This window comes from Equus przewalskii, chromosome 10, assembly GCF_037783145.1.
Source record: "Equus przewalskii isolate Varuska chromosome 10, EquPr2, whole genome shotgun sequence".
NCBI classification, from domain to species: Eukaryota; Metazoa; Chordata; class Mammalia; order Perissodactyla; family Equidae; genus Equus; species Equus przewalskii.
Window position 1 is genome coordinate 26399437 of NC_091840.1, and position 15773 is coordinate 26415209.

Below are 15773 nucleotides of genomic sequence, written 5' to 3' on the forward strand. Positions count from 1 at the left end.
GCTAACATCCTCCCGGCTAAAGTGAGTGGCTGGCTGAGCCCAGAGTCCCAGGAGGTGGGCACGACGACCCTGGATGGCACAGGCTGAGGAGGCAGGGAGGGGTGAGGACTGGGGCCCTGTGCGCTGACCGAGACCCCTGGACCTGAGCTCCATCCCACCTCTCCCTGGCCCAGGGCCCTGCTTCCTTCAAGGGTCACTCCTGCAGTCGTCATTCTATCTTCGTCCGACCAATATTTATTGAGCATTTGCAACATGGCAGACCCTGTTCTAGACATGGGGACACAGCAGCACATAAAGTGACAAAGTCCCTGCCCTTTGGGAGCTTACATTTTTTCTTTTTAAAAGATTTTATTTTTTTCCTTTTTCTCCTCAAAGCCCCCCAGTACATAGTTGTATATTCTTCGTTGTGTGTCCTTCTAGTTGTGGCACGTGGGATGCTGCCTCAGCGCGGTTTGATGAGCAGTGCCATGTCCACGCCCAGGATTCGAACCAACGAAACACTGGGCCGCCTGCAGCAGAGTGTGCGACTTAACCACTCCGCCACGGGGCCAGCCCCATGGGAGCTTACACTTTTGAGGCAATGACACCCAATAAACAGAGAAACAAAGGGCCGTGAAGGGCACTGGGAAGTCCGGAAAGTGCCACGAAGAAACGGGAAGCAGGTAAGGACTCTGTCCTCCATCGAGTGGTCAGGGAAGTCCTTCTGATGAAATGTTTGAGCCGAGACCTGAAGAAGCGAGAGGGAGTCATGTGGATACGTGGGAGGAAGGCTGCAGGTCAGGGCAACGGCAGGTACTGAGCTCTGGGGCCGGATCTGCTTGGTGTGCTTGAGGAACAGTGAGCAGCCGGTGGCTGGAACAGAGTGTGTGAAGCAGAGACAGGAAGGCAGTGAGGTGATGGAGATAAGCAGGGCCAGCCACGTGGGGCTTTGTGGGTCTGGTGACGACTCTGATTCTACTCCGCGTGTGAAGGGAGCTTTTGGAGGATGGTGAGCAGAGAGTGAGGCAATCCGAGTCATAGTTTCAGAAGGCCCCCCGGGGAGCGGGGGACCCCATTAGGAGCTTGTTGCAGTCAAGGAGAGAGTCAGTGGCAGTGATGGGGGCCATGGCAGGTGGTCGGAGTCAGGATATAGCTGGAAGTGAACCCAACAGGATCTGCCAAAGCACTGGAGGGAAGCGAGGCGGGAGTCTGGGCGGGCTGGCACTTTGGTCTGAACAAGTGGGTCATTGGAGTTGCTATTTGCTTAGATGGGAGTGCTGGCTAGGGTAGGGGCTCAGTTTTAGACATAAAAAGTCCTCTGGGAGGAGAGAGTCTTTGGGACCTGGACAGAGTGACTGGCGTCTGAGGGAGGCATGGGGGCTTGGGGAGCCCCACTGTCCACTGAGTGGGGGAAGCAAGAGGCCATCAGAGGGTCACTAGTCAGTTCATTCATTCCGCAAAAATTTATTGAGCACGAAGGATAAGTCAGACACTTTTCCAGATTCTGGGGAAACAGCAGAGAAGAGAAACAATGTTGCCACTCTAACTTGGTACCTTACTTTCCCGTGGGGGAGATAGACAATGAGTACGCAAACACATATAAAAATAAGACTATGTCACAGAAGGATGGGTGTTACAAGGAAACACTGGAGGGTGATGCAGAGTGACCAGAGGACTCACAGTTGGGCAGGATGGTCACCCAGGCAGCCCCAAGGACCAAACCCAGACTCCCAGGAGGACCCTGGTCCAGTTTGGCTTCTTTTTGTCCCCCAAAGTGGCTGCTGTGTCATGAGGAGGGTTGGGAAGAGGAGTGGACCTCCAGTGACCCTGAGGGGTCTCGGGAAGGGCTTTGTCCTAGAGGTGGGCTCCTGAGGCGGGCTGCCTCTGTGAGGCTGTCCTGGTTATCAAGCTCTGGGCATGAGGAATCTTGGACAGAACAGGTGGAAGTGGAGAGGTAAGGGGCCAGGGAAGCCAGGAGAGGAGCATGGCCATGTTCCCACAGAGTGAAGCCGCTCGGCCCACGGCAAATTCTTCTCGGAGTGTGTGGAAAGGAAGCTGCTTACTTTGTCCTGGTTCAAGAGTTTCTGCTATGCAAAGAATTTTCTTTGTGCTTCCTGGAGCTTTATCCTGCAAAGAATGGGGGAGTGGAGCAATGGGTCTTTGAAGGCTCATAAACTAAAGTTCCCATCTCAGTTGTGTCATTGCAGATGGGTAACCTCAGGTGATGTGTCTATGTCCTTGGGGACAGCAAGAAATTCATCCAGGGGAGCGGTTTAGGCCGACTAGATTTTGAAGAAGCTGCCTCAGACAATTGCATGCAAGCTTTGGGGGTGGTTGGAAGTCATGGCAACAGGTTAGGAGGCTAATACCAGAGCCGCGGCAGGGTACAGAGAAGTCGCGGGAAGATTTGGGAAACATAAGTTCAAAGGCCCGTGGAGAGCGTGGGTCTCAAGGCTGAGGATGAGGAAGGTCATGGGCAAATCCTGGAGTTTCTAGTGGGGGCGGCTGAGTGAATGATGAACTGTGAGCTGAATTACAAACCACAGAAGGAGAAACAGATTTGGAGGAAAAGGGATCAAGTTCAGTTTGAGGACGTGAAGTGGAAGAAGTCTGGCACGTTGCTATAAATATGGATCTGGAGTTTAGGAGAGAACGCTGAGTCAGAAGCCACCAGGGCCTGCAGGGTGTTTGTGGCAGAGACTGGCCAAATGACAGCTCTGCCTGTTTCCTTGCCTTCCGGGGACACACTGAGGACACACTTCCCAGCCTCCCTTACAGTGGTGTGGCCACGTGGCTGAGTTCTGGCCGATGGAATGTGATGGCACTTCCAGGCCTGGCCCATCTACCCTCAGCCCTTGATCCCCCACAGCAGGGTTGGCAGACTTTTTATGTAAAGGGCCAGATAGTCACTCGTTTGGGCTTTGTGAGTCATATACTCTCTCCTGCAACTAACCTACTCTTCCATTGTCGCATGAGGACAGCCATAGCAATATGTAAACAAACGGGTCTGATGTGTCCCAAGAAACCTTTGTCTATGAAACAGGCCAAACCCTGATCTGCTCTGCTCTTTTCTACTTGATGGCTGGTTTCTGATGTCCAGGTTTCAGGTTCTGAGAAGCCGTGTATTGATTCTGTTTTTGTTTTTGTTTTTTTGAGGAAGATTAGCCCTGAGCTGACTGCTGCCACTCCTCCTCTTTTTGCTGAGGAAGACTGGCCCTGAGCTAACATCCATGCCCATCTTCCTCTACTTTATATGTGGGATGCCTGCCACAGCATGGCGTGCCAAGCATTGCCATGTCCGCACCCGGGATCCGAACTGGCAAACCCCGGGCCACCAAAGCGGAACGTGCGCACTTAACCGCTGCACCACGGGCCGGCTCTGACACCATGTATTGAAAAAGGCTAAGCCTCAATCTGTCTGACTCATGCAGGACTGTGAGGAGCAGAGATCCCTAATCCCTCACAGGAAGTAAAAAATAAACTTTTAGTGTGTTTAGCAAATGAAATTTGCAGGTTTATCTCTTATACAGGTTAGTATTCCTTTAACTAAGACAGAAATTGGTCCTAGGAGTGGGGTGTTACCATAATGAAAATCGACAATGTTTGGCATTGGTTCGTAGCTGGGGGGCAGGTGAGGAGGAAACCATTGTCGAGGTCTGGAAATATGGAGGCCCGTGCTCTGTAAGGGTGACACATTTAGTAGAACAGTTGCCTGAGACCAGCAGGCCAGCTGTCCTCTGAGCCTGTCACTCCTCGGGAAGAGGTTGTAAAACAGATTGTCATAACGAGCCTCGGTTGTTACAGGCAGCAGTTAGCAAAGTATTAGAAGAATATGATGAGTCCAGACAAGAATTGGCTGATTTGCAAGCAAAACTAAAATGAAATAGAAAGATTCCAGAAGTTTGGGGCTCTGGTTGGGAAAATTGACTGCTTCTAGACGCCAAACAGAGGGAAATCACATTTAACAAGCCTTTCAAGCGGCAGAGGCCAGTAGGCCTGAGCCTTGTGCCAGGTCAGAGTGAGCCAGCGTTCCGCTCCCGGGCCCAGCCTCAGGATCCCGCCTCAAGATCCCCATCAGTACAGGGAGAGAGAGAACGGCCTGAGGGCTGCAAGCAAAACAATCAGTCTGGAGAACTATGTCTCAAAATGAATTTTGCATGTGGTCACTGGCACCTGAAACTGACTGGAAGGAAAGAGATGAGGAGCCTTTTTAGGTTTTGAGGGAACTGTGTTGTCAGATAAAGCCAGAAGCCTGAACTAAAAAAAAAAAGGCTTTGACCCTTTGGGCCTTAAAACCACTTCAGGCCTCAAAACTTCTACCAGCGGGAGCTGTAGACAGCAAAAGATTAGCAGCGCCCGAGGAGGGTGTATGCCCAATATATGCTTCAAATGAGGCCTTGGATCAAAATGGCGAGAGGAACCCCTGAGCCGGCAGCCACAGAGGACAGGACGGGGCATTCCCCCAAGAGCAGAACCCCCGGCAGGGGCTTTCCCAGCTGCCCAGCAAGATTTCACAATTGCTGGGGTCAGAGTCTGCTTTGCATCTTCCGTTCTTCTTCTGATTGGGATATGGTATTGTGGTTATGCTGTCTGAGTCCTAACACTGAATAGCGAGTGTGTGTGTGTGTGTGTGTGTGTGGTGGGGGCAGGGGGAGGGAAGGACACAGATAACTTGTTCTTACAGTGCATTGGTTTCCAGATCACAAGGAACCACATGGGACCTGGAGAGAGAACCGTGCCTCTCCTGGAGGTCCCCAGCCTGTGGCGGAGGTCTCAGGAGACAGTGAGGGCACAGGACTTGGCTGTCTCTTTGGGGAGCGATGAGTGTGTGCCATGTGTGAGGGGAAGAGTGAAATGGCTCTCCAGTGACCAGATGGACAGCCTGTGTCAGGGACTAGTCAGCTGCTTACCCGCCCTGACCCATCTGCTGCCGGGTGTACCATTAGACCATGTCTCCTGCCTGCCTTGCAGTTGGATGTGGCCACAGGTGGTGTTATGGACTGAATGTTAGTGTCCCTTCAAAATTCGTATGTGAAGATCCTAGCCCCCAATGGGATGGTATCAGGAGGTGGGACCTTAGGGAGGTGGCTAGGTCATGAGGGTGGAGTCCTCGTGAGTGGGATTAGTGCCCTTGTAAAAGGGACCCCAGAGAGCTCCCTCGCTCCTTCCGTCATGTGAGGACACAGTGAGAAGAGCTGTCTGTGAACCAGGAAGTGGGCTCTCACCAGACACTGAATCTGCCGGTGCCTTGATCTTGGACTTGCCAGACTCCAGAACTGTGAGAAATAAATGTCTGCTGTTTATAAGCCACTCAGTCTATAGCATTCCCTTACAGCTGCCCGAATGGACTAAGACAGGCGGAGTTCTGGCCAATGGAGGGTGAGTGAAAGTGATGTAGTGTCTACCACAAAAACCTGTAACACCTCCCTCACGAGTCTCCATGTTCTCACGCCGTCAGGCTGCTGGCTGGATGCAGATGCCCCAGGCCATTGTGGAAGCCAGTTACAGATGGCAGGGGCTCATCCCTTGAGGACTTTGTGGAACACCAGTTGGATTTTATATGAAGAAAGACACTATTACATTAAGCCACTGAAACCTTGGGTTTGCATATCAGAGCAGCTGGTGTCACCTTCACTAAAGTGGAATAGAAGCTGTGGGAGCAGAGGGACCAGAGCTGGGAGAGGGGTGGCGTGAGGTGGAAAGAGACCCAGGTGGGACCCGGGGAACACCAACGCTTAAAAGGTGGGTGAAGGGGAGTTGGCAGCAAAGGGGGCTGAGAAGGAGTTAGGAGGAGAGTGAGGGTAGAGGGGTGGGTAGAGAAGGAATGCTAGGACCCTATTTCACAAACGACCCTGGGTCAGGCAGGGGGTACAAGGATGCACCCGAGTGAGTCCCTTTCCTCCAAGGGCATGGAAGACGGGCCACCACAGTACCACACGGTAATGCAACTCAGAGCAAGACGTAAGGTGAGTGGAAACCCAGGAAAGATGCTCAGCCCAAAGCGGGCAGTGTGCCCGGCGCTCTGAGCAAGGGGATTGACCCAGAGGTCTTGACTTCTGGTGTAGTGGACCCCTCAGAACCAGACAAAAGCTAAGGACGCTCTCCTCAGAGCAATGCATGCATTCCGAAGTACGAAGAGTCAGGACTCCAATGTATCTTTTTGGGGAACACAGTTCACCCCATACATGCTGTGAGCGAATTTGCTTTTCCCTAACAACACCCACCCTGAACACCCTCTGGACTGTGGCGTCCTCCCCAGAGCCCCCGGCAACTGCAGACCTGGCCAAGCAGGGAACTGTGGGTGCTTTCACAGCCCAGGACTGGGCATGACTCCCCTCCAGGACGATGTTGTGAGTGAGAATGTGCTGGTAATGCACAGCATGCAGCTTAGAGTGCTGGGCTTGCTGCTCACCAGCCTGTAATTTCCCCCAACCTCAGCAAGGATGTCTTGGTGGCAGGGGCTGCTGAATTCCATCCCAGGAACGTGCGGAAGGAGGTGGCTCTGGTGCTCTGCTTTTGAGAGAAGAAGGTAAGGAGGGAGCCATGGTTTGTGGCCTGAGCTTCCTGACCAACAGTCCCTAGCCAGTCTGGCTTGCCCTGGGGAGGCTGCGGGGGAGCAGGGTGGGGAAGGAGGGCGCAGCCCCTTCAGCTCCAGGCGGGTTCTAGCAGGAGGACCTAAGACAGGCACTGGGTCTCCTCAGGGCCACCTCAGGGCCCAGTTAGGCTTGATCATTAATTCACCACCATTATCATATACCAGATGCAGTCTGGATGGGGACAAAAGCAAAGTGACAACAAGGAGAAATGCTCTGGATAAAAACATTCACAGGAGGGAGGGCCCGTGGGAGGAGAGGCAGGGAGCTGTCATCTGGGATGACATTGAGGGGTGAGTGGGGTTCTTCTGCAAGTTAGAAGAATGGAGACCTGGGAAATCTGGGGCCCTTCAAGGATGCCAATCACTTGGCAGGGCTGGAAGAGCCAAGGTGAGGGGCAGGGCTGAGGACAGGGCGGAGGAGGCAGGCAGGGCCTGATGGCACAGAGTCTTGGGCCCAGGAGTCTGTGTTGAATCCTCTAAGCAATGGCAGGGCCTTGATGGGTCTTAAGCAGCATAAAGCCTTGGTTCAGTCCATGAATTCAACCATCCCGGCTGCAGCAGGCAGGCTGCTGGGCACTGGGAATGATGTGGGAGTCAGGGCATGTCGGTGGCCATCTACCCCTTGGGAGGGGGTGTGTTCATCTGGGGAGATGCAGCGAGAAGGGAGAAGCCTGAGCCCGTGTCTTTAGGAGTGCAGTGCAGAAGGGGAAGGGAGAGGGGGAGGAGGGCTGCGGGTAGGGCCCTCAGCCGTGTCTCTGGCTGGGCAGGAGCCGCGGCTGCTTGGCGACTGTTCGCTGTGGGCAGAGGCCCGCGTGGACAGTTGCCTCCACGTTCTAAGGTGCCATACTGTAGCAGCAAAGAGTCCCCTGGTATAACGGCCACCACCACTGATGGCCCACTGCGCGCCCAGCACTGTGCTCCAGCTTTGTGTGCCCGATCTCACGGGTCTCTCCGAATCCCCCCTGGGATATTACTCCTCCCATTTTGCTGAGGTTCGCAGAGGTGAGCGACTTGAGCAAAGAAACCCTGCTAGTGAGTGGCAGAGAAGGGGTTTGAAGTCAGGACTGCCTGTAGCCCAAGCTGCATCCCACTGTTGCCCCGACTCCTAAAGGATGTGCTGAGAAGCTCTCTTTGGTCACTGGTTGTTGGGTAGTGAGTGGTTGTTGGGTGACAATGCTTGTCCTATCGGCATAGGAACTGGGACTTCAGGTGGCTGGATCATTCATGGAGAGAAAGCTTCTGCCGAGCGAGCGGCAGTGGCCGGAGTTGGCAGAGTTGGTGGAAGGTGCCATCTTCACGAGGGGCCACGGCTGTCAGGGTCCTGGGATATCCATGGAGGCAGTGGAGTGTGGGTGGGGGGCTTATCTGAAAATCTTTGGCCACGCTACCCTACAGGGGCTGTCAGTCCTCGGTCAGGGTCAAGGGTCCCAAGTGGTAGACCTGGAGCTATGTGAAGATTGGAGCATCCAGAATTGGGGAGGGCGATTCAGAATTGCCCTCTGATGAGTAAGCACTGAGGAGGCAGCCTTCCCTGAAGGCTGGGATGGTGGTGGTACAACCTGTGGAAATTATAGTCTGGTGCTCCCAGAGCCACCGCCGTGTAGGCTGCCAGGCTGGCTCTGGAATTCAGAAGCATGGACACTGCACACAGGTGACCCTCACATCCGTGACCGCCACAGTTGGACGGTGTGACAAGGATTGCTAGCTGCTCTCCAAACTGGTGTCCTCTTTATTCTGGGCACGTAGCTAGACTGCATTGTCAGCTTCCCTTGCAGTTAGATGTGGCCATGAGTCTCAGCCCACGAGATGTGACCATTTTTCTAGGCCTGCTGTAACCATAAAAGGCTCGCTCACTTTCCTGGTCCTTTGTGCCCTCTCCCCTTTCGTTACTGGATGTCAACACCAAGGAGGTCTCAGAAGCCATGTGTTGAAGATGACAGAGTCTGCATTTGAAGAACTGTGTGGCCAAGAGCTCCACCCCCACCTGCCAGAACTGGACCTGCCGGGGACTGTCAATATGAGTGAGAAATAAACTCAACTGTGTTTATGCCATTATTATTCTTGGACTTGTTGCAGCATTAACTTACCCTGATAATACAGAGAACCACAAAGCTTGCAGGCCACAGGATCTCTCAGCTGCCGTCTCCAGTTAGTCTGACACCTGTTCAGCAGTTTCAGCTCCCGGCCTGTATCAGACGTGGAACCTGAACTTCTTGGAGAACAGTGCCCATTTCGCTAGGCACAAACCAAGTCACTTTCCTCAGATGACCAGGCTGTGGTGGCCTGATGTCCCATCTTGGGGAGCTAGGTCCCTGTAAAGTGCTTTGTCCACCCTTGAAGCTGGCCTACTTGCTCCTACCTGGGATGTTGACCTCAGCTAGGACCACCTTTCTCCAAAGAGGTGGTACCCCTGTGTTTGAAGCCTGTTGTGATCTTACGTCCCTGCCAATGCACAAAAGACACCACCCTAGGCGAGGCTGGCTCAGAGAACACCAAGGAGGGCAGACAGGAATGGGTTTCTCAGCTGCTGGCGGCCTGTGGCTGCCACTTAAGGCTGGACATCCCTCCTTCTTGAGGAGGCTGGCTGCTGCGGTGGCAGGGGCTCGAAAATGATGCTGAAGGCTCTCTCGTCTCTGGGGAAGCCTAGAAATGTTGGGTATCTTTGACACAAGGGCCACTCAAATCAGTTAAAACAAAACAAGGGGGCTCTATTGGAAAGACACTGAGGAAAGCCCCAGAGAGTGGCAGCAACGGGGGTGTCTCTGAAGACCTCGGAAGCTGGAGTCAGGGAGGCGACGCCCCCGCTTCCATGCCTTCAGCAGCTCCAGGCTGTGTCCTCCAGCCCCATCACCTAGAGGTGACAGCCTTGGCAGAGAAGCCTCAGGGAGGTTCTGATGGGTCTGGCTTGGCAATCACCAGAGCCAGGAGAAGGGCTGTAGCCTGGGGCAGAGTCTGAGTGGAAGAAATAAAGCTTTGCTTTCATTAAAATTCAGAAACAGCCAGAAGCACCTTTATTCTAAAACGGTATCTGCAGAGAAGAATAGCAGCCTGAATTACTTCTCTGCTGGGTCTTTCTTAGTATGTGAAACAAAGGAATCTGGGTTAGATGGAAAAAACAAAGAAGGGCAGGAATCTAGCGAGTTTGCTGAGCTTGTTTACGCCTGAAGTGATCGGCGATAGACGTAATTCCTGAACCATCATTGCATCCTGTACCACCCGTGTTTTATGATTTCACTCAGTTGTCTAAGATGTGTTTTACAAGCTTAATATTTATAATGCTGGTGATGGTGATGATAATGACAAAATATATTTTATTGCTTCTAAGTTCCAGGCACAGTTCTTAAGTGATTGATAATTCTTAAATCCTCAAAATATTCCTATGGAGTAAGTATTATCATCCCATTTTACAGATGAGGAAACTGAGGCACAGAGATATTAAGGCTTATCTTTTACATGGGAAAGACAGACTGTTTGGAAAAAAATGACAAGAAAATTTCATCTTTTTATATGGAGTGGCTGGACGACACTCAGAGAAAATCTCTTATGACAAAGGCCAGAGAAGAATCTAATTTAATTGTACTTGGGACGTTTGCCTGATGAGTCAGATAATCAGGGCTCTGTGGAGTCCATGAGTTCATTAATATTCTTCAGCTTTTCTCATTAGCGTGAAGTAACCACACTATTTTAATAACCACAATACTTCTTTTTTGGGGCCAAGGAAATTGTTCCGTTTTAAAGAAGACTGAACAAAAGAGATTTCTATATTTGTCATTCTGCATTTCTTACCTCCAAAGGGAAGACGTGTACTTTCTGATTTCACAATTTGTTACGAGGAGGTGGTGGAGAAGATAGCAGATCAGACGTAGATGGTGGCACCTGGTGGGGAATCCACCTTGGAAGTGTCAGAGCCCAGTTCCACGCCAGAGGAGCCCTGGTTAGACACGCCAGGGCCCGGGAGGTCTGCATTGGGAAACACAGGCCTTGGCATAGGCTGGCTCAGAGGCCATGCTGCCCGGCCAGTGACTCCTTCAAGGTGACATTGGGCAGTACCCAAAGATGTCCTCCAGGTGGATGGTGACCCCTTGCAGGATCCCATTTGTCACCCATTAAATGACATGGGGGATGGTGGGGGCATCCCATAGCTGAGGGTTGATGACCAGGTAGCAAGCTATCCAAAAAGTAACTGGGAAACTTTCTTGCATTCTTGACCTCCGGGCTGTGCATGCCCCTGAGGCCCTGTTTTATGAAGATCATCCTGACAGTTCAAAGTTCAATGAAAACACCTAGGATCCCACAGAGTCACTCCATCGAGGCGGTGGTAGTCTGGGCGGAGGTGGAGCTCCCCGTTTTCTCCACTTCAGAGAACACCAGGCCTTGTGGTGGCAGAGGGCTGATGATGCCACAGTCAGGATTCTTTGGGTTGAAATCCAATATGACATAGTTTAGGCAGAAAGAGGAATTTACTGGAATCAACCAACAAACTGTAGGAAATCCCACACAGCGGCTTCCAGGACCCGCAGCCCAGTGGGACTCTCTTCTCTCAGCTCTACTTCTCTCTCCCCCTGTGGTTTGTTCTCTCCCCCTGCAGACTTGGCTCCTCCACTCATGGGAAACACCAAGAGTGGCGGCGCCCTGTAACAGTTAGGACTCTAGGATGGCAAGGCAGTCCCACTAGGACCACAGGGTTGGAGGAAGGGAAGAGGCAGTCCCCGAGAGAAGGCAGACCAACAGGTAGTTGTGCCGTTCACCAAGGAACCTGGTTTGCCAGGGCCACATTCTCTCTCCACGTCGGATTAAGGTCAAGCCCTGTTCGATTTGGCACAGAAGTTCCTGAACCAACAGGCAGCGCTGCTGCCCCATTCAGGAGTGACAGATGCAGGGTCTAGGGGGGCTCTGAGGTTCCAGTTGGGAACAGCCACAAGTAGAAAATAACCTACATGTCCACCAACTGATGAGAGGATAAACAAAATGTCCTACATATGCACAACAGAATACCGTCCAGGCATAAACAGGAATGAGGTACTGATACGTGCTACAACATGGATGAACCTTGAAAACATTGTGCTATGAAAGAAGCCAGACACAAAAGGCCAACATCGTATGATTCCTTTTATAGGAAATATCCAGAATAGGCCAATGCGTAGAGAGAGACAGCAGACTAGTGGTTGCCAGGGCCTGGGGGAGGGAGGTGCGGGGAGGGGTTAGACCTAGGTAATGATGCTGGTTGCACAACATTGTGAATGTACTTGATGCCACTGATTTGTAAATCTTTCAATGGTTAAAATGGTAAAATTGATGTTATGTGTATTTCAGCACGACAAGAATAGCAAGAATAACATAGGCTGACTTCAGACAAACATGTCGGGGCTTGAAGCACTGAGACTCCAGTGAGGGGGTGAGTAGGTCCCCACATGGATCCCCTGCCTGGGGAAGGTGAGGCACCCACAGAACACAGGCCACGGGCCCATCACAGGGTGATCGGGGGGTGGGGATACTGGAGTGTCATTTGACTGAGCCCTCATGTTTCCGGAAGGCCTCCCACAGAGCTTTTGGATGTCCCTCTAAGCAAGCTTGTCCACGCAGAAGCAGAGAGGCACTGGCTGGACAGGAGTGTTCTCTCACAGCCTTGAATTGATGCTCTGCCCCTGGATCACAGCACCTGTGTGAGTTAATAATGTTTACTAATCCTGTCGTTATCTGTGCATAGCACTGTTCTGGTGTAAATATTTTTAAAAGATTTAAATCTATAGATTACCAGTATGTGGTGAGTTGAATAACAGTTCCCAAAGAAATCAGGCTCTAATCCCTTAAAACCTGTAAATGTTACCTTATCTGGCCCCAAATGTGATTAAGCTAAAGATTTTGAGATGGGGAGATTATTCTGGATTATCTGGGTGGGCCCTAAATGCCACCACAAGGACTCCTATGAGAGGGAGGCAGCGGGGGACATTACCGCAGAAGAGGAGAAGGCCACGCGGCCACAGAGGCGGAGACTGGCGTGATGCAGCCAGGGAGCTAGAAGCCGACAGACGCCGGACGAGGCAGGAAGGGACTCGCCCCTGGAGCCTCACCCAGCGAAAACTGATTTCAGACTTGCGGCCTCCAGAGTGAGAGAGAATACATTTCTGCTGTTTGAAGGCACCACACCTGCGGTGGCTTGTTACAGCAGCCACAGGAAACTAAAGCACAGTGACACACGGTTGTCATTAAACTGTAATCAGGATAATATTGTCTTACCGAAAATGCAAAATTAATGTGATTTTGCTGCAAGGTTCTGACATTTTGCATCACTTGAAACTACATCAATCTTTTTAGTCTTTTGGGCAGAGAAATAAAATATTTCATCACTTGCATGGGTACGCATCAGAAGTACTAACTTAATAAAAAGAACGTGTAGAATATGCCACAGTTTTAGAAATCCTATTTTGATATTTCTTGATTTTTAAAAAAACAGACTGGGAGCCTCAGAGAAAGGAGGTGGCCTTGGCCTCTGAGAGGCCCTCGCTGGTCAGTACCATGTGCTCCCACCCCCTGGGGATCCAGTTGACACTGGTGCACTGATGACCGTCGCTGGGTGTCCTGTGCACCAAGAGGGATGATCCCACAGGGCCTGGCCGGGTTCCCGTCTCACACGCCTGAGTCTCCAGCTGCCGAGATTCCATCTGTTGCCTGCGCAGCCAGGGCCCTGCAGAGCCACCAGGGGATATCCTGCACACGCAAGAGTGGGAACCTCCGCCTCGGGACTGGGAGGGAGAGGTGCCTAAACTTTGAGGACTCCAGCTGATTCACACGCCCAGAGAGGCTTCCCGGCGAATGACAGCCTGTGTATCAGGCCAGGAGAGGGGCCCGGGCTGGGATGGTGAGACTCGGCACCGCTCTTTCAGTTCACTGGATCCCTTTTCTCAGCCAACCGACCCTGGCACGTTTCCCAAGGGATGAAAACCCTGCGTGGGGGAGTGAGGTAAGTACATCGGGGTCACACACTTCCGAGTTCGTGCCTCTCCAGGACCTCAATGCTTCTGGAGCCAGAGCTGCAGTCTGAACTGGGGGAATGAGGGAAGATCAGAACTTCCAGAGACGTGAGGCCGAGGGTCAGTTTCCAGTAGAACAAAGCTGTTGAGGGAAAACGAATAGGAATTTAGAAACCGGGAAGGTGAGTCAAGGCTGGTGGTTCGGAATGGAGACTGTGAAAATGCCAGGCTGTCCAGAGGCCTGTTTGTAAGCCGTGCTTGCTGCGTGGCGCAGGAGCAGCTCTAGGGCATTAAAAAGAAGGGTTCAGAATGCCTCACTCAGCCGCCTAGTCCTCCAGGCTTGGTGGGGTGAGGTGGAGGAATCTTCATTTCTAACCAGCACTTCACATGTTTCTAGTGTATATGCCTTATGGGAGGACGTGTGTATATCTATGTCTGTATGTGCATGTGTGTGTTTCAACACGGATGTGTACCTATATTTGTGTGTGTTTGTATACGTGTTATCAGTGTGTATATGTAAACGTGTATGTATGTGTGTACTTGTGTGCATGTATCTATGTGTCTTTATACGTGTACATGGGTTTGTGTTTAAGTGTGCATGCGTGTGCACATCTTTGTGTGGTGTGTTTTCCTAGGCAGACTCCAGGGGAGCTGGTGACTGGCCGGAAGGCGGAGAGAGGGAAGGGGGTGGTCAAGGATAGCTGATGAGCCTTGCCTGGGGACTCGGTGACTACGATTCCAGGAGAGTGACTGGCCCACGTTGTAAATGATACTGCACAGCTGAGCACATGTGCACACTAGTAGTTACACCATTCCAAGTTACCAGGAGGGCAGTTTTGGTCCTAAGTCCAAACCCTGCCACAGAAAGAACCACCGTGGCCCGGCAAAGGAGCCCGAGGGGAGGCCCCCTCCAGTCGAAGCCTCTGGAGTTCTCTTCGTCCTCAGCATCCTGCTCCTGGCTGGTCACACTGAGTGCAGAGCAGACAGCCTCCTGGGCTACGTTTCTTCCCATCTAGACCCCATCACCTGCAGAGCCCCTCACCGTACTTCTGAGGCTCTGGGCTGCTCTTGCTAACCCATCTTAGCGAGTGTGGGGAAGAGTGTCTCTCCCACAGGCCCTGCTGTGGCTTCCGGCGACCCGCGGGGGCTCCTCTCTGCTTTGTCTCTGCACCACATCCAGCCATAGGAGGGCTGTGTGGACCACCCTGACTTATGGCAGGAAGAGAACAACTTTCCAGTCCAGTGACAACTAGAAAGGTCTCCCCATTGTGCAGGGAGCCATCAACTCCACTTAATTCCCCTCCCCTCCCCCCACCCACCAGTGGCCCAGGCTTAACCATTTCATAACCAGTGTATACACCTGGTGACGCTGCTCTGTGGACCTTTGCCATGGCTGCTTCCCCTCTGTTGGAGTCGAACAAGAGAGGGGCGGCAAAACCAGCCAGTGGTGGGGGCTTTAGCAGCAGGTCCTGCAAGGATGCCTAGAGCCAACAGGGCCTCACAGGCCAGGGGTGGGCAGGGACAGAGCAAAGGAGAGCAGAAGCCGCAGCAGCACAGCGGGGAGTCCGTGAGGGGCTTGCCATGCAAATAATAGAAACCCAGTTCAAGCAGCCGCTGCATGCCCCAAGACACAGGCTGGTTGCTTATCTCCTCTGTCCCCGCCCCCCGCCCCTGTCTGTCCTCCTGGCTGCTCCCCTGGGCTCTCAAGACGGGCTCCGTAGGGCCAGGCCTCAGACTCCGGCAATGACACAACTTCTGTAGCTTTTGTCTCCTTTTAAAGATGAAGAAAATCCTTCTCCGGAGCCTCACATTTCATTGGCCAGAACTGCTTCACCTGCCCATGCCTGACCAGTCATTTGGCAGGGAAAACGAGCCAGCACGATGGCTGTGGACCGATTAGAATTCACGCCCGTGGGCTTGGCGGTCCCGGTCTTCCCTGAGGAGCAGGGTGAACCAAGTTGGGGGCCAGTTCGTAGGAAGACATGGGGGTGAGGGCGTTGGTCAGGCCACAGTGTCTGCCAGAGAGAGAACGAGGGGGCTAGGTGTTCAGGAACCACATCGGAGTCCAAAAAAGGGCAGGCTTGAAGCTGAGCCAGAATCCCTTGTTCCCTCCGCATTGCTTTGACCCCAGCCGACTGCGGCCTAAGGTGACATGGGCTGTTGGTAGTCCTGTCCTGGATTATTCCAAGGACAGTGGCCCACTTACGCTCTTGCTCACTGCCACCCTG

At 52.6% G+C, this 15773-nt stretch overlaps 1 long non-coding RNA gene across 1 annotated transcript; it reads left to right on the top strand.

Annotated features, from left to right (window-relative positions):
* LOC139074062 (uncharacterized) lies at nucleotides 1-12975 on the top strand. Its single transcript, XR_011523387.1, has 6 exons — nucleotides 1-101; nucleotides 421-662; nucleotides 6438-6508; nucleotides 8482-8595; nucleotides 11888-11969; nucleotides 12108-12975. It is a non-coding gene; the product is annotated as an uncharacterized lncRNA (long non-coding RNA).
* Nucleotides 12976-15773: the final 2798 nt, after the last annotated feature.